The 24,957-nt window shown below is 51.3% G+C and overlaps 1 pseudogene; it reads left to right on the top strand.

Moving 5' to 3' along the window:
• LOC118473061 (uncharacterized) overlaps positions 1 to 24,957 on the top strand; it is a 98,204-nt pseudogene that overhangs the window by 5,272 nt on the left and 67,975 nt on the right.

Genomic DNA, 24,957 nt, shown 5'->3' with positions numbered 1-24,957 from the left:
CAGCCTCTGCACCGATTCGACGAAGAAAAGCGCAGAGCCATAGGCGAGGAGATCCACAAGCTGATGGCTACAGGGTTCATCAAAGAGGTATTCCATCCCGAATGGCTTGCCAACCCTGTGCTTGTGAGAAAGAAAGGAGGGAAATGGCGGATGTGTGTAGACTACACTGGTCTGAACAAAGCATGTCCGAAAGTTCCCTATCCTCTGCCTCGCATCGATCAAATCGTGGATTCCACTGCTGGGTGCGAAACCATGTCTTTCCTTGATGCCTACTCAGGGTATCACCAAATCAGGATGAAAGAGTCCGACCAGCTCGCGACTTCTTTCATCACACCTTTCGGCATGTACTGCTACGTTACTATGCCGTTTGGTTTGAGGAATGCGGGTGCGACATACCAAAGGTGCATGAACCACGTGTTCGGCCAACACATTGGTCGAACGGTCGAGGCTTACGTCGATGACATCGTAGTCAAGACGAGGAAAGCCTCCGACCTCCTTTTCGACCTTGAAACGACATTCTGATGTCTCAAGGCGAAAGGCGTAAAACTCAATCCCGAGAAGTGCGTCTTCGGAGTACCCCGAGGCATGCTCTTGGGGTTCATCGTCTCCGAGCGGGGCATCGAGGCCAACCCGGAGAAAATCGCGGCCATCACCAACATGGGGCCCATCAAGGACTTGAAAGGCGTACAGAGGGTCATGGGATGCCTTGCGGCTCTGAGCCGCTTCATCTCGCGCCTCGGCAAAAGAGGCCTACCCCTGTACCGCCTCTTAAGAAAGGTCGAGTGCTTCACTTGGACCCCTGAGGTCGAGGAAGCCCTCGGGAACCTGAAGGCGATCCTCACGAACGCGCCCATCTTGGTGCCCCCCGCTGCCGGAGAAGCCCTCTTGATCTATGTCGCCGCTACCACTCAGGTGGCCAGCGCCGCGATCGTGGTTGAGAGACGAGAAGAGGGGCATGCATTGCCCGTCCAGAGGCCGGTCTACTTCATTAGTGAGGTTCTGTCCGAGACCAAGATCCGCTACCCACAAATTCAGAAGCTGCTGTACACGGTGATTCTGACGCGACGGAAGTTGCGACACTACTTCGAGTCTCATCCGGTGACTGTGGTGTCATCCTTCCCCCTGGGGGAGATCATCCAGTGCCGAGAGGCCTCGGGTAGAATTGCAAGGTGGGCGGTGGAAATCATGGGCGAGACAATCTCGTTCGCCCCTCGGAAGGCCATCAAGTCCCAAGTCTTGGCGGACTTTGTGGCTGAATGGGTCGACACCCAGCTTCCAGCGGCTCCGATCCAACCGGAACTCTGGACCATGTTTTTCGACGGGTCGCTGATGAAAACAGGAGCGGGCGCGGGCCTGCTCTTCATCTCACCCCTCGGGAAACACCTCCGCTACGTGTTGCGCCTCCATTTCCCGGCGTCCAACAACGTGGCCGAGTACGAGGCTCTGGTTAACGGGTTGCGCATCGCCATCGAGCTAGGGGTCCGACGCCTCGACGCTCGCGGTGACTCGCAGCTTGTCATCGACCAAGTCATGAAGAACTCCCACTGCCGCGACCCGAAGATGGAAGCCTACTGCGACGAGGTTCGGTGCCTGGAAGACAAGTTCTACGGGCTCGAGCTCAACCACGTCGCCCGACGATACAACGAGACTGCGGACGAGCTGGCTAAGATAGCCTCGGGGCGAGCAACGGTTCCCCCGGACGTCTTCTCCCGAGACCTACATCAACCCTCAGTCAAGACCGACGACACGCTCGAGCCCGAGAAGGCCTCGGCCCAGCCCGAGGCACCCTCGGCCCCCGAGGGTGAGGCACTGCGCGTCGAGGAAGAGCGGAGCGGGGTCACGCCTAATCGAAACTGGCAGACCCTGTACCTGCAATATCTCCACCGAGGAGAGCTGCCCCTCGACCGAGCCGAAGCTCGGCGATTGGCGCGGCGCGCCAAGTCGTTTGTCTTGCTGGGGGACGGGAAGGAGCTCTACCACCGCAGCCCCTCAGGCATCCTCCAGCGATGCATATCCATCGCCGAAGGCCAGGAGCTCTTACAAGAAATACACTCGGGGGCTTGCGGTCATCACGCAGTGCCTCGAGCCCTTGTTGGAAATGCCTTCCGACAAGGTTTCTACTGGCCGACCGCGGTGGCTGACGCCACTAGAATTGTCCGCACCTGCCAAGGGTGTCAATTCTACGCAAGGCAGACCCACCTGCCCGCTCAGGCTCTGCAGACAATACCCATCACCTGGTCGTTTGCTGTGTGGGGCCTGGACCTCGTCGGTCCCTTGCAGAAGGCACCCGGGGGCTACACGCACCTGCTAGTTGCCATCGACAAATTCTCCAAGTGGATCGAGGTCCGACCCCTAAACAGCATCAGGTCCGAACAGGCGGTGGCGTTCTTTACCAACATCATCCATCGCTTTGGGGTCCCGAACTCCATCATCACCGACAACGGCACCCAGTTCACCGGCAGAAAGTTCCTGGACTTCTGCGAGGATCACCACATCCGGGTGGACTGGGCTGCCGTGGCTCACCCCATGATGAATGGGCAAGTAGAGCGTGCCAACGGCATGATTCTGCAAGGACTCAAGCCATGGATCTACAACAACCTCAACAAGTTCGGCAAGCGATGGATGAAGGAGGTCCCCTCGGTGGTCTGGAGTCTGAGGACAACGACGAGCCGAGCCACGGGCTTCACACCGTTCTTTCTAGTCTATGGGGCCGAGGCCATCTTGCCCACAGACTTAGAATACGGTTCCCCGAGGGCGAGGGCCTACGACGACCAAAGCAATCGAGCTAACCGAGAAGACTCACTGGACCAGCTGGAAGAGGTCTCGGGACATGGCCTTACTACACTCGGCGCGGTATCAGCAGTCCCTGCGACGCTACCACGCTCGAGGGGTTCGGTCCCGAGACCTCCAGGTGGGTGACTTGGTGCTTCGGCTGCGACAAGACGCCCGAGGGCGGCACAAGCTCACGCCTCCCTGGGAAGGGCCATTCATCATCGCCAAGGTTCTGAAGCCCGGGACGTACAAGCTGGCCAACAGTCAAGGCGAGGTCTACAGCAACGCTTGGAACATCCGACAGCTACGTCGCTTCTACCCTTAAGATGCTTTCAAGTCATTCGTACACCTCGTTCACACACAAAGTCTAACCATCAAGGAAGGGTCAGCCTTGCCTCAGCAAAGCCCGACCCTCCCTCGGGGGCTAGAAGGGGGGAACCCCCTCCACGTCAAAATTTTCCTCGGAAAAGATCTTTTCTGCCAGAACGTCTTTTGTGCTTTTCGACTACTTCGAAAGCGGGATCCTGAAAACGACGGAGTACACGTAAGCAGCCAAGGCTTACCGAGCCGAGGGACTCCTACGCCTCCGGGATACGGATACCTCACTCATCACCTTCTGCGATAAGTAACTCACGCTCGGATAAGCGATTCCGCGGACCGAACAAGTCTTCACGCTCGAAAACTCTTCTGCCAAAACGATTTTTCGTGCCTTCTCGACTATATCGATAGCAGAATCCTACGGACGAGTAAGAGTACACGTAAGCGGCAAGGCCGACCGAGCCGAGGAACTCCTACGCCTCCGGGATACGGATACCTCACTCATCACCTTCCGTGAAAAGTAACTCTCGCTCGGAGAAACAATTCTATTACCGACAAATAAGTCCAGATACTCGAAACAAGAGGAAAAGAAACACAGCTTTACAACACGACGACAATATGTTTGGGCCTCGGCGGCCGTAGAAAACATACGCACACTACAAGATGAACCGATCCTGCAGGCTCAGATGTCGACGGAAGGGGAGCAGCAGCACCCTCGGTGTCAACTCCACCTTCAGCGAAGTCCGACCGAGCCTCGGACGGCAACGCGGTCGGAGGATCTCCACTCCGAAGGACGACGTCAGCACCGCGCCCGGGCCATCGCCGCCAGGGTCTTCTCCAGGAATCCGGCCCGAGCAGACGGCTCGGCCGGCCGCCTCGAAGCCTCAGCCAGCTGTCCCCCGAGGACACCAGCCCGGCTCGTGGCCTCGGCAACTCGACTCCGGCGTCGATCCCGCCAGTGGACGGCCCGGCCAGGCTCCGGCCGACGAAGTCTTCTTTTCGAGCCAACTCTGCCTCCGTCCATGCTAACACCGCTGCCTCCGGCTTCGGCTCATCGAAGAGCGGCCGAGGGTTCCCTTAACTAAGTAAGAGAAGCCTCGGGCGGCAAGGTCGACCGAGCCGAGGGACTCCTACGCCTCCGGGATACGGATACCTCACTCGTCACCTTCGCACAAGGCAACTCACACTTGGTTAAGCGGTTCAGTTAGCCGACAGGCGAGTCCTAGTGCTCGAAATGAGGAAGAAACACGACTCCGTGCCAAAAATACATACATGTTCAGGCCCCGACAGCCACAATGAACAGACACCGGCACTCAAGGTGCCATTACAAACGGAACTCCGGTTCCGCCTCCGTGGTACGAACAACCCCCCACGATTGGAGGGCCTGCGGAGCAACAGAAGGCCGACGGATGGCTTGCCGCCGCCTGAAGAGTAGCAGCGACAACGACTTCTGCTCCGAGCGGCCGAACAACAGCAACGATGACCTCAGGGTAGATGCTGCTGCCACAAGGCCCTCGCCCACGTCCCCACTCGAGGGGCGAGGACAAGCAGAAGGCCGTAGAGTTGGAGGTCAGTCCACGGGCGGCACCGACTATCTCGTCGACGGAGAAACCTCTTCCAGCTGCCTCGGTGGGAGGTGGCACCGGAAGCAGCGCCGAAGCCGCTCGGGCCGGAGAGCCAGACACGCGGCAGCTGCCAGCGCCACGAACGGCGAACGCCCTTCCCCCCGATCACTAAGGGAAGGAGCGGGCCGCTGCCCACGCGGAGACAGGCCCCAACTCGGTGCACTCCCCTCCCCAGCACTGATGATGAACATCCTTGAAGCTGAGGGAGGGGCGAAGGCCGCAGCCCGACTTGCTTCTCCCCACCCTAGAACTGGTGGTCACCGTCTTGGGTGACCACCGGCGAGGGGATGCGGCCGGGCTGCCTGATGAAAATCCTTGAAGCCGAACGATGGCTGAAAGGTACCAACTTCTGCGAAGTTGCATTCCTCTAACGACGACAAGGCGGAAGAACCGTGGGCGCCCCCCATCCGGGGGCTCGGAAGGTGGAAAGACGCGATGCATGAGGGGAGCGCAAAGACATGGTTGCCTTTCAAGGGGGTCACCCACCTTTTAAAGGCAACTCTCCCCACTTGCGTCCTCAGCCGTCGCGGGCTGAGTCTTCTCCAACACGCTCCAAGGTTCTCCCCCTACGACACGGGGGCTGGGTCCCACGCGTCATGCAAGCTGGCCCAGGGCAGAAAAAAGCCAAACCGCCGCGCGCGGTGCGCACAACTGCCCAGCGGTTACGAGCATTCCTCCACTTCCGCCCAGGCCAGCGGGCGAAAGGGCGGGCCGCCATGCAGGCGACATGCAACCGCACCAAGGGGGCGCACCCTTTCGACTTCGATGCGTCCAGCATGGAGGCCCAGGCCCACACGTCATGTAACCGGCGCGCCGGTTGCTACGTGCAAGAAACTGCACCGCCACTTGCGCTAGTACCGTGCCCTCTCGACTGCGGAAGCGGTACCGCGACTCGAGGCGACACTGCGCATGACCCGACAGTGCCAACCGAGCACATCGGTCACGGGTCAGTCAGCCACGGGAGAAGGCGCGATGGTCGATACAGCCAGAAATGGGCCGGCAGTAATGGCGGTGGCAGGCAGGCCGAAGCAGCGGTCAAGTCGTCAGCCAAGCTCACGTCCCCTCCTAGAACAGCGAGAGAACCCTCTCCCACGGCGTGAAGACGACGCGCCCGTGTTCCGTTCCTCGAACGGCTCGCACACGTGCAACGGCTGCCCCGCGAACCACTCGTCCCGTCGCATTAACTCTGCGGCAGGACAGGCGGCACCTTTGGCAGGCGAAGCAGGCGACGCTTCGCTTCCGCCATAATGACCGTGTCAAAAAAGGTGCGCCACGTCGTCCGATTCTGTATCCTTTTCCTATTCCTCTTTCTCTCTGTTACAACAGGGACCGGGAAAGGGGATACCCCGAAAGGGATCCTTCTCCGCGAAGGAAACAGGCCCCGAGCCCCCCTACTGATCAGAGGTTCGAAGGCTGGCCCCTCGGAAGGGTTCAACAGCCGCCTCAGAGCACTCGGGCTCCGCGCCCACTACTGGTCAGAGGTTTGAAGACTGGCCCCTCAGAAGGGTTCAACGGCCGCCTCAGGCCACTTGGGCTCCGCGCCCACTACTGATCAGGGGTTCGTAGGCTGGCCCCCGAAGGGTTCAACAGCCGACTCATACGCAGAGCGAGGGATGACCCTGGATATGTTCGATACATAACCAAGGCTCGGGCTACGCTCCCGAGGTACCCTAGGACATTTCCGAGACCAACGGGAACGATTTTGTAACGGAATCCCACCAGAGGGAGGCATCGAGCCCTCGGACCCCGTCAAAAGGGGACCGGGTCCGACAAATCACCCGCAGGTACTTTTGGAGCGCGCCTCCGGGCCACTAGCCGACCCCTAACGAATGGGGCACGGGCGTCCACTCGGATCACCCGCTAGCAACTCTAGAGACACCATGTTCGGCGCCCTCCGAGGGCAACATGGCGCTTTCCCCCCTCCTCCTTGCGGAAAGGCGACGCAGGGGCGTATGTAAAAAAGTCGAGTCTGTCCTTGACCGTCCTCTCGCTCTGTGCGGAGGCTCGGGGGCTGCTCTCGCAAACCCGGCTCCGGCCAAACCGTTGACAACGTCAACATACCAGTCGAGAACTTGGGACTCGACTGTGCACCCGGGCTACGCCAGTTCGCATGAGGGAACAACCAGACCGACCGAAGCATCACGAAACGCATTAAGACCTCGAAGGAGTCAAACCACTCCTCCGAGGCCTCGGGGGCTACACCCGGTGGGTGCGCTCGCGCGCACCCACTGGAACGAAACACAACCGAGAAAGGCCGGTCCCCTTGCAAAAAAGTGCGACAAAAGCCTCCAAGCGAGTATTTACACTCCCTTCGAGGCTCGGGGGCTACTGTCGGGGACCATAATTAGGGGTACCCCCAAGACTCCTAATCTCAGCTGGTAACCCCCATCAGCACAAAGCTGCAAAGGCCTGATGGGTGCGATTAAGTCAAGGCTCGGTCCACTCAAGGGACACGATCTTGCCTCGCCCGAGCCCAGCCTCGGGCAAGGGCAGCCGACCCCGGAGGATTCACGTCTCGCCCGAGGGCCCCCTCAAGCAACGGACACACCTTCGGCTCGCCCGAGGCCCAGTCTTCGCCAAGAAGCAACCTTGGCCAGATCGCCACGCCAACCGACCTTATCGCAGAAGCATTTAATGCAAGGATGGCCTGACACCTTATCCTGACGCGTGCCCCTCAGTCAACAGAGCCGAAGTGACCGCAGTCACTTCGCCGCTCCACTGACCGGCCTGACAAGAGGACAGCGCCGCCTGCGTCGCTCCGACTACTGTGCCGCTCGACAGAGTGAGGCTGACAGCAGCCAAGTCCGACTTCGGGTGCCATAGGAAGCTCCGCCTCGCCCGACCCCAGGGCTCGGCCCCCGTCTCGGCCTTGGACGACGAACTCCGCCTCGCCCGACCCAGGGCTCGGACTCAGCCTCGGCTCCGGAAGACGACGAACTCCGCCTCGCCCGACCTCAGGGCTCGGACTCAGCCTTGGCCTCAGACGACGGTCTCCGCCTCGCCCGACCCGAGGCTCGGACTCGACCTCGACCTCGGAAGACAGACTCGACCTCGACCTCGGAGGAGCCTCCGCCTCGCCCGACCCAGGGCTCAGACCGACCACGTCACAGGGGGCCATCATTATCCTACCCCTAGCTAGCTCAGGCTACGGGGAACAAGACCGGTGTCCCATCTGGCTCGCCCCGGTAAACAAATAATGATGGCGCCCCGCGTGCTCCATGATGACGGTGGCTCTCAGCCCCTTACGGAAGCAATGAGACGTCAGCAAGGACTCGACATCCCCGACAGCTGTCCTTCCGCAAGGCTCCAGCGCTCCTCCGACGGCCACGACATCACATGAACAGGGTGCCAAAACCTCTCCGTCTGCCACGACGGCATGTTGAGAGCACCTAGAGGGGGGGTGAATAGGTGATCCTGTGAAACTTAAAACTTATAGCCACAAAAACTTGTTAGGTGTTAGCACAATAATCGCCAAGTGGCTAGAGAGGAGTCTCAACAAAACACAATACCACAAGAGATCAAACACAGAGATGAAACAGTGGTTTATCCCGTGGTTCGGCCAAGACCAACGCTTGCCTACTCCACGTTGTGGTGTCCCAACGGACGAGGGTTGCAATCAACCCCTCTCAAGTGGTCCAAAGACCAACTTGAATACCACGGTGTTTTGCTTTGCCTTCCAATATCCCGTTTGCGAGGAATCTCCACAACTTGGAGCCTCTCGCCCTTACACTTGAGATTCATAAAGAAATACGGAGTAAGGGTGGAACTAGCAACACACACAAGACTCAAAATCAGAGCAACACCACGCACACAAGTCGCAACAAGAGCTCGCAACACAACTCAACGAGTTCACAAACTCAACAAGAGTTCTAGATGCTATCACAATGGACCAAATGCGCGGAATCGATGTCTTGGTGCTTAGGAATGTTGTAGGAATTCTTGGTATATCCCTCCATGCGCCTAGGGGTCCCTTTTATAGCCCCAAGGCAGCTAGGAGCCGTTGAGAGCAAATCTGGAAGGCTGATCTTGCCTTCTGTCGACTGGTGCACCGGACAGTCTGGTGCACACCGGATAGTGTCCGGTGCCTGATTTCCTTCCTTAAATGGCGCGGCCGACCGTTGCTGATCCGGGAGCCGTTGGCGCACCAGACATGTCTGGTGCACACCGGACAGTCCGGTGCCCCCTTCCGACCGTTGGCCCGGCCATGTGTCGCACGCAGATTCCGCGGCCGACCGTTGGCCCAGCCGACCGTTGGCTCACCGGACAGTCCGGTGCACACCGGACAGTCCGGTGAATTTTAGCCGTACGCCGTCGGCGAATTCCCGAGAGCGGCCACTTCATGCCGAGTCAGCCTGGCGCATCGGACACTGTCCGGTGCACCACCGGACAGTCCGGTGTGCCAGACTGAGCTGAGTCTTGGCTGTACACAGCCAAGCCTATTTCACCTCTTTTCTTTTCTTCTTCTTTCTGTTTCTAACACTTAGACAAGTATATTAGTACACAAAACCAATGTACTAAGGCTTAGAAACATACCTTTACTCTTGATTTGCACTTTGTCCATCCATGAGCATAAATTCACATTTAAGCACTTGTGTTGGCACTCAATCATCAAAATACTTAGAAATGGCCCAAGGGCACATTTCTCTTTCAATCTCCCCCTTTTTGGTGATTTATGCCAACACAACATAAAGCAACTAGAACAAGTGCAATATCACTTCAAATAAAACTCATATTTATTTTGATTCAATTTTGGCATATATGGATCATCCTTTGCCACCACTTGGTTTGTTTTTGCAAATCAAACTCAAATCTCTATCTCTAAGTCAAACACACATGTTAAGACATAAAGAGAGTGATTCCAGAAGAAATTGATTTAAGATTTCAAAAACTCCCCTTTTTCCCATAATCAACATTTCTCCCCACAAGAAGCCAACTTTTGACAAGAGATGCAACAAAAGAGTTTTGACAAACCAAAAGCTCTATTCTACTATTTTCAAAATCTCTCAAGTGGTAGCTGATCCATTTATCACTTTGGCCTTTATTTTCTACCCCTTTGGCATCAAGCACCAAAACGGGATCAATCTTGGCCCAATAACCCCATTGCCTCACCCAAATCTTCAATTGAGAGCAGATGGCAATAAGAGTTCATGAGATGAACTTGGAATAGGTTACCCTCTCATCGGAGTGCAGTGGAAGTCTTTCATGGTCCAAGTCCACCTTTTTCCTTTCAATTCTCCTTCGAGACTAAATCAAGCAAACTCATGCATATGGTTAGTCTCAAAGGGTCAAGTTGTAACACAACTCCCCCTAAATATGTGCATCACTTACACAAGGACTTGTGAGGTCCAGGGAATGTTTGTACAACTTGAGCACCACAATAAGCAACAAAATGTAGAATGAACATGACCAAAGGCATAAACACATGTATGCTACAATTCAATCCAAGTTCCGTGAATCTAGGACATTCAGCTCACTCCGCAGCCTGCAAAAGGTCTTCTCATCTAGAGGCTTGGTAAAGATATCGGCTAGCTGGTTCTCGGTGCTAACATGAAACACTTCGATATCTCCCTTTTGCTGGTGGTCTCTCAAAAAGTGATGCCGGATGTCTATGTGCTTTGTGCGGCTGTGTTCAACAGGATTTTCCGCCATGCGGATAGCACTCTCATTATCACATAGGAGTGGGACTTTGCTCAGATTGTAGCCAAAGTCCCTGAGGGTTTGCCTCATCCAAAGTAGTTGCGCGCAACACTGTCCTGCGGCAACATACTCGGCCTCAGCGGTGGATAGGGCAACGGAGGTTTGTTTCTTAGAATTCCATGACACCAGGGACCTTCCTAAGAATTGGCACGTCCCCGATGTACTTTTCCTATCAACCTTACATCCAGCATAGTCGGAGTCTGAATATCCAATTAAGTCAAAGGTAGACCCCTTTGGATACCAGATCCCGAAGCAAGGCGTAGCAACTAAATATCTAAGGATTCGCTTCACTGCCACTAAGTGATACTCCTTAGGATCGGATTGAAATCTAGCACACATGCATACGCTAAGCATAATATCCGGTCTACTAGCACATAAGTAAAGTAATGACCCTATCATTGACCGGTATGCTTTTTGATCAACGGACTTACTCCTTTGTTGAGGTCGGTATGTCCGTCGGTTCCCATCGGAGTCTTTGCGGGCTTGGCGTCCTTCATCCCAAACCGCTTTAGCAAGTCTTGCGTGTACTTCGTTTGGGAGATGAAGGTGCCGTCCTTGAGTTGCTTCACTTGGAACCCAAGGAAGTAGTTCAACTCACCCATCATTGACATCTCGAATTTCTGCGTCATCACCCTGCTAAACTCTTCACAAGACTTTTTATTAGTAGAACCAAATATTATGTCATCGACATAAATTTGGCACACAAACAAATCACCATCACATGTCTTAGTGAAAAGAGTTGGATCGGCTTTCCCAACCTTGAAATTATTAGCAATTAGAAAGTCTCTAAGGCATTCATACCATGCTCTTGGGGCTTGCTTAAGTCCATAGAGCGCCTTAGAGAGCTTACACACGTGGTCGGGGTACCGTTCATCCTCGAAGCCAGGGGGTTGCTCCACGTACACCTCCTCCTTGATTGGCCAATTGAGGAAAGCGCTCTTCACATCCATTTGGTACAACCTGAAAGAATGGTGAGCGGCATATGCTAGCAAGATCCGAATTGATTCTAGCCTAGCCACAGGAGCAAACGTCTCCTCAAAGTCCAAACCTGCGACTTGGGCATAACCTTTTGCCACAAGTCGAGCCTTGTTCCTCGTCACCACCCCATGCTCGTCTTGTTTATTGCGGAACACCCACTTGGTTCCCACAACATTTTGCTTGGGACGAGGCACCAGTGTCCAAACTTCATTGCGCTTGAAGTTGTTGAGTTCCTCCTGCATGGCCAATATCCAATCCGGATCTAGCAAGGCCTCCTCTACCCTGAAAGGCTCAATAGAAGAGACAAAGGAGTAATGCTCACAGAAACTAACTAATCGAGATCGAGTAGTTACTCCCTTGCTAATGTCACCCAAAATTTGGTCGACGGGATGATCCCTTTGAATCACCGCTCGAACTTGGGTTGGAGGTGCCGGTTGCGCTTCTTCCTCCATCACGTGATCATCTTGTGCTCCCCCTTGATCACACGCCTCCTTTTGATGAACCTGTTCATCGTTTTGAGTTGGGGGATTCACCGTTGTTGAGGAAGAAGGTTGATCTCGTTCATCTTGTTCCTGTGGCCGCACTTCTCCAATCGTCATGGTTCGTATAGCGGCCGTTGGAACATCTTCTTCATCTACATCATCACAATCAACAACTTGCTCTCTTGGAGAGCCATTAGTCTCATCAAATACAACGTCGCTAGAGACTTCAACCAAACCCGATGATTTGTTGAAGACTCTATATGCCTTTGTATTTGAGTCATAACCTAACAAAAACCCTTCTACAACTTTGGGAGTAAATTTAGAATTTCTACCCTTCTTCACTAGAATGTAGCACCTGCTCCCAAATACACGAAAGTAAGATACATTGGGTTTGTTACCGATTAGTAGCTCATACGAAGTCTTCTTGAGGAGGCGATGAAGGTAGACCCTGTTGATGGCGTGGCAAGCCGTGTTCACGGCTTCCGACCAAAAACACTCGGGGGTCTTGAACTCTCCAAGCATCGTCCTCGCCATATCGATGAGCGTCCTGTTCTTCCTCTCTACCACACCATTTTGCTGTGGTGTGTAGGGAGCGGAGAACTCGTGCTTGATCCCTTCCTCCTCAAGGAACTCCTCCACTTGAAGGTTCTTGAACTCGGACCCATTGTCGCTCCTTATCTTTTTCACCTTGAGCTCAAACTCGTTTTGAGCTCTTCTTAGGAAGCGCTTGAGGGTCCCTTGGGTTTCAGACTTATCTTGCAAAAAGAACACCCAAGTGAAGCGGGAAAAGTCATCAACAATAACTAGACCGTACTTACTTCCTCCTATGCTTAGATAGGCGACGGGTCCGAAGAGGTCCATATGTAGCAGCTCCAGGGGTCTTGATGTGGTCATCACATTCTTGGTGTGATGCGCTCCTCCCACTTGTTTACCTGCCTGACAAGCTGCACAAGGTCTATCTTTTTCGAATTGCACATTAGTTAATCCTATCACGTGTTCTCCCTTTAGAAGCTTGTGAAGGTTCTTCATCCCCACATGTGCTAAGCGGCGATGCCACAGCCAGCCCATGCTAGTCTTAGCAATTAAGCATGCATCTAGACCAGCCTCTTCTTTTGCAAAATCAACTAAGTAAAGCTTGCCGTCTAATACACCCTTAAAAGCTAGTGAACCATCACTTCTTCTAAAGACAGACACATCTATGTTTGTGAATAAACAGTTATATCCCATATTGCATAATTGACTAACAGATAGTAAATTATATCCCAGAGACTCAACTAAAAACACATTAGAAATAGAGTGCTCATTTGAGATTGCAATTTTACCTAACCCTTTTACCTTGCCTTGGTTCCCATCACCGAATATAATTGAATCTTGGGAATCCTTATTCTTGACGTAGGAGGTGAACATCTTCTTCTCCCCCGTCATATGGTTTGTGCATCCGCTGTCGATAATCCAGCTTGAACCCCCGGATGCATAAACCTGCAAGGCAAATTTAGGCTTGGGTCTTAGGTACCCAACTCATGTTGGGTCCTACAAGGTTAGTGCAAATATCCTTAGGAACCCAAATGCAAGTTTTGTCTCCCTTGCATTTTGCCCCTAACTTCCTAGCAACTATTTTCCTATCCTTTCTACAAATAGCAAAGGAAGCATTTAGAGCATGATAAATTGTAGAAGGTTCATTAACTTTCCTAGGAACATTAACAACATTTCTCCTAGTCATATTATGAACAACATTTCTCTTACCAACATTTCTATCATGCACATAAGAGGAACTAGAAGCAAACATGTCATGAGAATCAAAAGCATCATGTGCATTACAACTCCTATAAGCATTTCTAGATTGTCTCCTATCATGGTACATAAAAGCATGGTTCTTTTGCACACTACTAGCCATAGGGGCCTTCCCTTTCTCCTTGGCGGAGATGGGAGCCTTATGGCTTGTCAAGTTCTTGGCTTCCCTCTTGAAGCCAAGACCATCCTTAATTGAGGGATGTCTTCCAATTGTGTAGGCATCCCTTGCAAATTTTAACTTATCTAATTCACTTTTGCTAGTCTTAAGTTGGGCATTAAGACTAACCAATTCATCATTAAGTTTGGAAATTGAGACTAAGTGTTCACTACAAGCATCAATGTCAAAATCTTTACACCTAGTGCAAATCACAACATGTTCTACACAAGATGTTAATTTACTAGATTTTTCTAGCTTAGCATTTAAATCATCATTTATGCTTTTTAAACTAGAAATTGAATCATGACATGTAGACAACTCACAAGAAAGCATTTCATTTCTCTTAATCTCTAAAGCAAGTGATTTTTGTGCTTCTACAAACTTATCATGTTCTTCATATAAAAGGTCCTCTTGCTTTTCTAATAGCCTATTCTTATCATTCAAGGCATCAATGAGTTCATTTATCTTATCTATCTTAGATCTATCTAAGCCCTTGAATAAGCATGAATAGTCTATGTCATCATCATCACTAGACTCATCATCACTAGAAGAAGCATAAGTGGAGTTTCGAGTACTCACCTTCTTCTCCCTTGCCATAAGGCATGTGTGACGCTCGTTGGGGAAGAGGGATGACTTGTTGAAGGCGGTGGCGGCGAGTCCTTCATTGTCGGAGTCGGAAGAGGAGCAGTCCGAGTCTCATTCCTTGCCTAGATGCGCCTCGCCATTTGCCTTCTTATAGTTCTTCTTCTTCTCCCTCTTGTTCCCTTGATCCTGATCACTATCATTGTCGGGACAGTTAGCAATAAAATGACCAAGCTTACCACATTTGAAGCATGAGCGCTTCCCCTTTGCCTTGGTCTTGCTTGGCTGCCCCTTGCGGCCTTTTAGCGCCGTCTTGAATCTTTTGATGATGAGAGCCATCTCTTCATCATTAAGTCCGGCCGCCTCAATTTGTGCCACGTTGCTAGGTAGCATCTCCTTGCTTCTTGTTGCCTTGAGAGCAAGAGGTTGAGGCTCATTGATTGGACCGTTTAGAGCGTCGTCGACGTATCTCGCCTCCTTGATCATCATCCGCCCGCTTACGAATTTTCCGAGTACCTCCTCGGGCGTCATCATCGTGTACCTGGGATTCTCACGAATATTGTTTACGAGATGAGGATCAAGAACGGTAAAGGACCTTAGCATTAGGCGGACGACGTCGTGGTCCATCCATCGCGTGCTTCCGTAGCTCCTTATTTTGTTGATAAGGGTCTTGAGCCGGTTGTAAGTTTGGGTTGGCTCCTCTCCCCTTATCATTGCGAATCGTCCAAGCTCGCCTTCCACCAACTCCATTTTAGTAAGCATGGTGATGTCGTTCCCCTCGTGAGAGATCTTGAGGGTGTCCCATATCTGCTTGGCATTGTCCAAGCCGCTCACCTTATTGTACTCTTCCCTGCACAAAGATGCTAATAGAACAGTAGTAGCTTGTGCATTTCTATGGATTTGTTCATTTATAAGCATAGGGCTATCCGAGCTATCAAATTTCATTCCATTCTCTACAATCTCCCATATGCTTGGATGGAGAGAGAATAAGTGACTACGCATTTTGTGACTCCAAAATCCGTAGTCCTCCCCATCGAAGTGTGGAGGTTTGCCAAGAGGAATGGAAAGCAAATGCGAATTAGAACTATGTGGAATACGAGAATAATCAAATGAAAAGTTCGAATTGACCGTCTTCCTGTAGTTGTTGTCGTCGTCCTTTTGGGAAGAAGTAGATTCATCGCTATCGTCGTAGTAGACGATCTCCTTGATGCGCCTTGTCTTCTTCTTCTTCCCATCTTTGCGCTTGTGGCCCAAGCCCGAGTCAGTAGGCTTGTCATCCTTCGGCTCGTTGACGAAGGACTCCTTCTCCTTGTCATTGATCACGATTTCCTTCCCCTTAGGATCCATCTCTTCGGGTGATTAGTCCCTTTTTGAAGAGAACGGCTCTGATACCAATTGAGAGCACCTAGAGGGGGGGGGGTGAATAGGTGATCCTGTGAAACTTAAAACTTATAGCCACAAAAACTTGTTAGGTGTTAGCACAATAATCGCCAAGTGGCTAGAGAGGAGTCTCAACAAAACATAATACCACAAGAGATCAAACACAGAGATGACACAGTGGTTTATCCCGTGGTTCGGCCAAGACCAACGCTTGCCTACTCCACGTTGTGGCGTCCCAACGGACGAGGGTTGCAATCAACCCCTCTCAAGTGGTCCAAAGACCAACTTGAATACCACGGTGTTTTGCTTTGCCTTCCAATATCCCGTTTGCGAGGAATCTCCACAACTTGGAGCCTCTCGCCCTTACACTTGAGATTCACAAAGAAATACGGAGTAAGGGTGGAACTAGCAACGCACACAAGACTCAAAATCAGAGCAACACCACGCACACAAGTCGCAACAAGAGCTCGCAACACAACTCAACGAGTTCACAAACTCAACAAGAGTTCTAGATGCTATCACAATGGACCAAATGCGCGGAATCGATGTCTTGGTGCTTAGGAATGTTGTAGGAATTCTTGGTATATCCCTCCATGCGCCTAGGGGTCCCTTTTATAGCCCCAAGGCAGCTAGGAGCCGTTGAGAGCAAATCTGGAAGGCTGATCTTGCCTTCTGTCGACTGGTGCACCGGACAGTCCGGTGCTTGATTTCCTTCCTTAAATGGCGCGGCCGACCGTTGCTGATCTGGGAGCCGTTGGCGCACCGGACATGTCCGGTGCACACCGGACAGTCCGGTGCCCCCTTCCGACCGTTGGCCCGGCCACGTGTCGCACGCAGATTCCGCGGCCGACCATTGGCCCAGCCGACCGTTGGCTCACCGGACAGTCCGGTGCACACCGGACAGTCCGGTGAATTTTAGCCGTACGCCGTCAGCGAATTCCCGAGAGCGGCCACTTCATGCCGAGTCAGCCTGGCGCACCGGACACTGTCCGGTGCACCACCGGACAGTCCGGTGTGCCAGACTGAGCTGAGTCTTGGCTATACACAGCCAAGCCTATTTCACCTCTTTTCTTTTCTTCTTCTTTCTGTTTCTAACACTTAGACAAGTATATTAGTACACAAAACCAATGTACTAAGGCTTAGAAACATACCTTTACTCTTGATTTGCACTTTGTCCATCCATGAGCATAAATTCACATTTAAGCACTCGTGTTGGCACTCAATCATCAAAATACTTAGAAATGGCCCAAGGGCACATTTCCCTTTCACATGTACTTAGGGCACTAGCTCCTCTCTGCTAGACACGTTAGCACACTGCTACATCTCCTATTGTACACCTGGGCCCTCTCCTTACGCCTATAAAAGGAAGGCCCAGGGCACTCGTACGAGAAGGTTGGCCACGCGGAGAGGACGGGACGGCGCGTGCAGGCCTCTCGCTCCCTCCCACGCGGACGCTTGTAACCCCCTACTGCAAGCGCACCCGATTTAGGCGCAGGACAAACACGAAGGCTGCGAGTTTCCCCTTTACGCCTATCTCCTTGTTTCCCCCTCCGTGCTCCGTCTCGCGCCGACCCATCTGGGCTGGGACACGCGGCGACAATTTACTCTTCGGTCCAGGGACCCCCCCGGGGTCGAAATGCCGACACTCATCATCTTGCTTCTGAGTAAAAACGTGGCAAGGCAGAGGCTATGGCTCCGCTCAATGCAACTCACCATGGTTCTGGACCTGTTCAGCCTGATGGGGGCCTATGCAGCCTATGATGCTGGAACCTGCAGGGCAGTGAAGTCCTCCATCTACATCTGGGTTCTGGTGCTCTCTGTTTTCACATATATTATGATCCACATCCTAGTGTTCATGAGAGTTGTTCCAAGATTTGTGTCCGAGAAAAGATTTGTTCCAAAACGGCTGAAAGATGTGGCGCGGTCTATGGAGCGCTGGATCCTATCCAGGTGTGGTGTTCACAGGAGCCAAAAGAACAGCTCTCACAAGAAAGATCTAGAGGAAGCTCGCAAGTTCACTCTGGTGCTTGTGACTTTTGCTGCAACTGTGGCATACCAAGCAGGGTTGAGTCCACCAGGTAGTTTTTGGGCTGAAAATGATGAGAACAAAACTCCAGCTACATCTATGCTTCGCTCTGGAAACCTTCCTCGATATAATACTTTTGTTGTTTGCAACTCGACTTCCTTCATTGCGTCTTTGGTCACAATCATACTGCTTCTAAGCCCAGAACTGAGTCGGCATGGCATCAAATCCAGAGCGGTGACCGTGTGTGTTGTTGTCAACATATTGGGCCTTGTTGGAGCATATGCTGCAGGAAGCTGTAGGAGTGTGGTGACATTTGTCTCTGCTGTTTTAGTGGCTGTTCTAGTATGGATCTTCTTTGCAGTTTTAGCTGGGATCTTTGTTAACAGATCTGTAGCAGAGTGGTTTGGGAAGAAGATCAAGCCATATATTATGAGGTGCACCGATAGATTTGGTCGGGTCTTTTCGTCGAACCATGGCAGAAAGAGATCAAGAAATCCAGAGGGAGAGAATTCTATTGCAAGTCACCAGCAAACTGAAGAGAGCATAAAAGGTGAAGGAGAAGCAGAAACTGCTAGAGTACCAGAATACTAGCTTCCATACCATCAGCTACCTCCAGATATTGAAGAGGGTGAATGCCCTGGGGAGCAGCAGAGTCCAGGCAAACAACAACCTACAAACATTATGGTTGTGTCCATCTCAGAGCATGCATCTGTAAATGAGAAGCAAGCAGAAAATAGCAGCAGTGTCATGTGCAAGCTGGGAAGTCAGTCTACAGACCCAAATTCAGCTGCAAACGAGGCTATGACTGAAACTGAAACAGGTGATCCTTTTATGATATTTTAGTGAGGTACAAATGCTAATACCAATATGTCTAACTCTGACTCTCAACCCTGCAGAAAACATACAAGATGCAAATATGGAGGAACAACAATCTTCCTTGGTGGATGGTCTTAAAACTCCCACTACTGTGGCTGGTATGTCCAATCATGAGCATCAATCGGTAGATAACCATGTAGTTCAAAATATGATCAGGTAAACTTTTTCTACTGAAGATCAAGAATCCACAGCCGTGGAGTGCTTGTCCGACATTGCACCCAATAATAATTGTAACCTGTGGGAGCGTGGTGATGGAAATCACAAACCTTTTGTCCGTGGTGAGCCATGACCCCTCTTCTCGATGATGGAGCTCCCCCCAGAAAACGACTTCTATTTCACAGGTATCATTGCACATGCACTACATGATCAGACCAATGTTCTCCTCCCACAGATCTTGCTGGAGACAAAAGGAAAGAACAATGGTTAAGAGAGGATACTACATGTATGCTCCCAATCACAAATCGATCCTACACACCAAGGATGAAGAAACAGATCGATCTAGGGTTAGGAAGAACCAGATCACAAGCATGTGAAGTGATAGAGAAGGAGGAGGAGGGAGAGAGCGTCGCTTGTGCGCACGTCTGTGTGGCGAGTAGTGCGCGCTGGGGGCGACACCCTGGAGAGCGGATAAAGGTCTCACCGGCGAGGAGGCACCTTGGGAGGGAGAAGGACAGCCGAGGAAGAGGAGTGTCCCCGTGGGGGAAGGGAACTTGTCACCTCGGGAGGAAGAATGTGGAGCTGCGGTCGAGCTTGGGGACCTTGCAGCAATGGCCTTGGGACGCCATCTGCGGTGATCGCCAGCTGTGGTCGAGATTGATGGGGACGGGTGTCGTCGATGGTGGGGTGAGGCCGGTCGGTGGCAAGGGGACTCCCCTTCCATGGAGAGCGCGGATCGAGAGCTGGTGCGTCGATCCGGGGCATCTGATTCGCCTTCCATGGAGAGCACGGCGCGAACGCAGATGAGAATCTAGGGAAAGAGCAGGGATTGCAGCGATTCGGCGGATGATTCGCCTTCCATTGAGAGCGCGGCGCGAACGCGGATCGAGAGGATGGGGTGAGGAGAGAGCAGGGATTGCGGCGATCTGGGCGGAGGACTCGCCTTGGAGAGCGCGGACGCAAACGAGATTCTAGGGAGAGAGCGAAGTGCGCGCGCTCGCGCGGCGTGGTGGCGGCGAGATTAGCGGGGGTGGGGGAGGGCGGAGCAATGGTGAGGGTGTGGACGCCCTCCTTACCCTCTTAAGGAGTAGTAGAGATTGGCGGAACCATTAAAAAAACCCATTAACAATAAGACGTTTGACCACTAGTAAGAGAATCGGCGGTAATCTTGGGCTTGTCTCGATGAGATTAAGGGGTTAGCAAACCTTTAAACCTCGTGAGTCGAGACAAAAAACATCTTGCAATTGGTTCATAATTCTCTAACACAAGTTTGTATTTGCTTGTTCATGTTTGTGCTTGTGTTGTTGCTCTTGTAACTGAGAGCACCTAGAGGGGGGGTGAATAGGTGATCCTGTGAAACTTGAAAACTTAAGCCACAAAACTTGGTTACTAGTTAGCACAATAATTGCCAAGTGGCTAGAGAGGAGTCAAAACACAATAACCACAAGAAATCAATCACAGATATGACACGGTGGTTATCCCGTGGTTCGGCCAAGACCAACGCTTGCCTACTCCACGTTGTGGCGTCCCAATGGACAAGGGTTGCAATCAACCCCTCTCAAGCGGTCCAAAGACCCACTTGAATACCACGGTGTTTTGCTTGCTTTTTCTCAATCCCGTTTGCGAGGAATCTCCACAACTTGGAGCCTCTCGCCCTTACACTTGAAATTCACAAAGAAGCACGGAGCAAGGGAGGGATTAGCAACGCACTCAAGACAAGAAATCACAGCAACACCACGCACACAAGTCGCAACGAGAGCTCACAACACAACTCAAAGAGTTCACTACTCAACTAGAGCTCTAATTGCTATCTCAAAGAACCAAAGGCGCAGAATCGATGTCTTGGTGCTTAGGAATGTTGTAGGAATGCTTGGTATTTTCCTCCATGCGCCTAGGGGTCCCTTTTATAGCCCCAAGGCAGCTAGGAGCCGTTGAGAGCAATCTGGGAAGGCAATTCTTGCCTTCTGCCGTCTGGCGCACCGGACAGTCCGGTGCACACCGGACACTGTCCGGTGCCCGATTTCTTTCCTTAAATGGCGCAGCCGACCGTTGGCAGCAAGAGAACCGTTGGCGCACCGGACATGTCCGGTGCCACCTTCTAGCCATTGGCTCGGCCACGTGTCCTGCGCATATCGCGCGGCCGACCTTTGGCCCGGCCAACCGTTGGCTCACCGGACAGTCCGGTGCCCCCTTCTAGCCGTTGGCTCGGCCACGTGTCCCGCGTATCGCGCGGCCGACCGTTGGCTCACCGGACAGTCCGGTGCACACCAGACAGTCCGGTGAATTATAGTCGTACGTCGCCGGTGAATTCCCGAGAGCGGCCACTTCGCTCGAGCCAGCCTGGCGCACCGGACACTGTCCGGTGCACCACCGGACAGTCCGGTGCTCCCAGACTGAGCAGATTCTTGGCTGCTCGAGCCAAGACATTTTCAATTGGATTTTTCCTGTTTCCAGCACTTAGACACAACACATTAGTCTTTAAAACAATGTACTAAGTCTGAGAAACATACCTTTATCCTTGATTTGTACTTTGTCCACCATTTTACACTTAGGCACTTGTGTTGGACACTAAATCACCAAAATACTTAGAAATGGCCCAAGGGCACATTTCCCTTTCAATCTCCCCCTTTTTGGTGATTTATGCCAACACAATATAAAGCAAGTAGAACAAGTATAAAATCAATTCAACTAAGAACTCAAAGTTGTTTTGAATCAAATTTGACATATATGGATCACTCTATGCCACCACTTGGTTTGTTTTTGCAAATCAAACTCAAATTCCTATCTCTAAGTCAAATCCACTTGTAGAGACATAAAGAGAGGTTTTCCAAAGAAATTTGATCAAGGATTTCAAAAACTCCCCCTTTTTCCCATAATCAACACTTCTCCCCACAAGAGGCCAACTTTTGACATAAGAGACAATAAAAGAGTTTTGACACCCAAAAGCTCTAATCTACTATTTTCAAAATTTCTCAAGTGGTAGTTGATCCATCTATTGCTTTGGCCTTTATTTTCTCCCCCTTTGGCATCAAGCACCAAAACGGGATCAATCTTGGCCCTTGAACCCCATTGCCTCACCAAAATCTTCAATAAGAATATAAAGGCAATAAGAGTACATGAGATGAACTTGGAATAAGTTACCCTCTCATCGGAGTGCAGTGGAAGTCTTTCATGGTCCAAGTCCACCTTTTCCCTTTCAAACCTTCTTTGAGACTGAATCAGCAAACTCAAACACATGGTTAGTCTCAAAGGATCAAGTTGTAACATATCTCCCCCTAAATATGTGCATCACTTTGCAACGGACTTGTGAGGTCCAGGGAGTGTTTGTACAACTTGAGCACCATTATTAAGCAACAAAATGCATAAGGAACATGATCAAAGGCATAAACACATGTATGCTATAAATCAATCCAAGTTCCGCGAATCTAAGACATTTAGCTCACTACGCAACCTGCAAAAGGTCTTCTCATCTAGAGGCTTGGTAAAGATATCGGCTAGCTGGTTCTCGGAGCTAACATGGAACACTTCGATATCCCCCTTTTGCTGGTGGTCTCTCAAAAAGTGATGCCGGATGTCTATGTGCTTTGTGCGGCTGTGTTCAACAGGATTTTCCGCCATGCGGATAGCACTCTCATTATCACATAGGAGTGGGACTTTGCTCAGATTGTAGCCAAAGTCTCTGAGGGTTTGCCTCATCCAAAGTAGTTGCGCGCAACATTGTCCTGCGGCAACATACTCGGCCTCAGCGGTGGATAGGGCAACGGAGGTTTGTTTCTTAGAATTCCATGACACCAGGGACCTTCCTAAGAATTGGCATGTCCCCGATGTACTCTTCCTATCGACCTTACATCCAGCATAGTCGAAATCTGAATATCCAATTAAGTCAAAGGTAGACCCCTTTGGATACCAGATCCCGAAGCAAGGCGTAGCAACCAAATATCTAAGGATTCGCTTCACTGCCACTAAGTGACACTCCTTAGGATCGGATTGAAATCTAGCACACATGCATACGCTAAGCATAATATCCGGTCTACTAGCACATAAGTAAAGTAATGACCCTATCATTGACCGGTATGCCTTTTGATCAACGGACTTACTTCCTTTGTTGAGGTCGGTGTGTCCGTCGGTCCCCATCGGAGTCTTTGCGGGCTTGGCATCCTTCATCCCAAACCGCTTTAGCAAGTCTTGCGTGTACTTCGTTTGAGAGATGAAGGTGCCGTCCTTGAGTTGCTTCACTTGGAACCCAAGGAAGTAGTTCAACTCGCCCATCATCGACATCTCGAATTTCTGCGTCATCACCCTGCTAAATTGTTCACAAGACTTTTTATTAGTAGAACCAAATATTATGTCATCGACATAAATTTGGCACACAAAAAGATCACCGTCACAAGTCTTAGTGAAAAGAGTTGGATCGGCTTTCCCAACCTTGAAAGCATTAGCAATTAAGAAATCTCTAAGGCATTCATACCATGCTCTTGGGGCTTGCTTAAGTCCATAGAGCGCCTTAGAGAGCTTACACACGTGGTCGGGGTACCGTTCATCCTCGAAGCCAGGGGGTTGCTCCACGTACACCTCCTCCTTGATCGGCCCATTGAGGAAAGCGCTCTTCACATCCATTTGGTACAACCTGAAAGAATGGTGAGTGGCATATGCTAGCAAGATACGAATTGATTCTAGCCTAGCCACAGGAGCAAATGTCTCCTCAAAGTCCAAACCTGCGACTTGGGCATAACCTTTTGCCACAAGTCGAGCCTTGTTTCTCGTCACCACCCCGTGCTCGTCTTGTTTGTTGCGGAACACCCACTTGGTTCCCACAACGTTTTGCTTGGGACGAGGCACCAGTGTCCAAACTTCATTGCGCTTGAAGTTGTTGAGTTCCTCCTGCATGGCCAACACCCAGTCCGGATCTAGCAAGGCCTCTTCTACACTGAAAGGCTCAATAGAAGAGACAAAGGAGTAATACTCACAAAAATTAACTAATCGAGATCGAGTAGTTACTCCCTTGCTAATGTCACCCAGAATTTGATCGACGGGATGATCCCTTTGAATCATTGCTCGAACTTGGGTTGGAGGTGCCGGTTGCGCTTCTTCCTCTATCACATGATCATTTTGTGCTCCCCCTTGATCACACGCCTCCTGTTGAGGTACCTGTTCGTCATCTTGGGTTGGGGGATGCACCATAGTTGTGGAAGACGGTTGATCTTGCTCCAATTGTTCCTGTGGTCGTACATCACCAATCGCCATGGTTCGTATAGCGGCCGTTGGAATATCTTCTTCATCTACATCATCAAGATCAACAGCTTGCTCTCTTGAAGAGCCATTAGTCTCATCAAATACAACGTCGCTAGAGACTTCAACCAAACCTGATGATTTGTTGAAAACCCTATACGCCTTTGTATTTGAGTCATAACCTAACAAAAACCCTTCTACAGCTTTGGGAGCAAACTTAGAATTTCTACCCTTCTTCACTAGAATGTAGCATTTGCTCCCAAATACATGAAAGTAAGATACATTGGGTTTGTTACCGGTTAGAAGCTCATACGACGTCTTCTTGAGGAGGCGGTGAAGGTAGACCCTGTTGATGGCGTGGCAAGCCATGTTCACAGCTTCCGACCAAAAACGCTCGGGGGTCTTGAACTCTCCAAGCATCGTCCTCGCCATATTGATGAGCGTCCTGTTCTTCCTCTCTACCACACCATTTTGCTGAGGTGTGTAGGGAGCGGAGAACTCGTGCTTGATTCCCTCCTCCTCAAGAAACTCCTCCACTTGAAGATTCTTGAATTCGGACCCGTTGTCGCTCCTTATCTTCTTCACCTTGAGATCAAACTCATTTTGAGCTCTCCTGAGGAAGCGCTTGAGGGTCCCTTGGGTTTAAGACTTATCCTGCAAAAAGAACACCCAAGTGAAGCGGGAAAAGTCATCAACAATTACTAGACCATACTTACTTCCTCCTATGCTCAGATAGGCGACGGGTCCGAAGAGGTCCATATGCAGCAGCTCCAGAGGTCTTGAAGTGGTCATCACATTCTTGCTGTGATGTGCTCCTCCCACTTGTTTACCTGCTTGACAAGCTGCACAAGGTCTATCTTTTTCGAATTGCACGTTAGTTAAACCTAT

Source organism: Zea mays, chromosome 1 (assembly GCF_902167145.1).
Source record: "Zea mays cultivar B73 chromosome 1, Zm-B73-REFERENCE-NAM-5.0, whole genome shotgun sequence".
Lineage (NCBI taxonomy): Eukaryota > Viridiplantae > Streptophyta > Magnoliopsida > Poales > Poaceae > Zea > Zea mays.
This window is presented reverse-complemented; position numbering and strand designations above follow the sequence as displayed.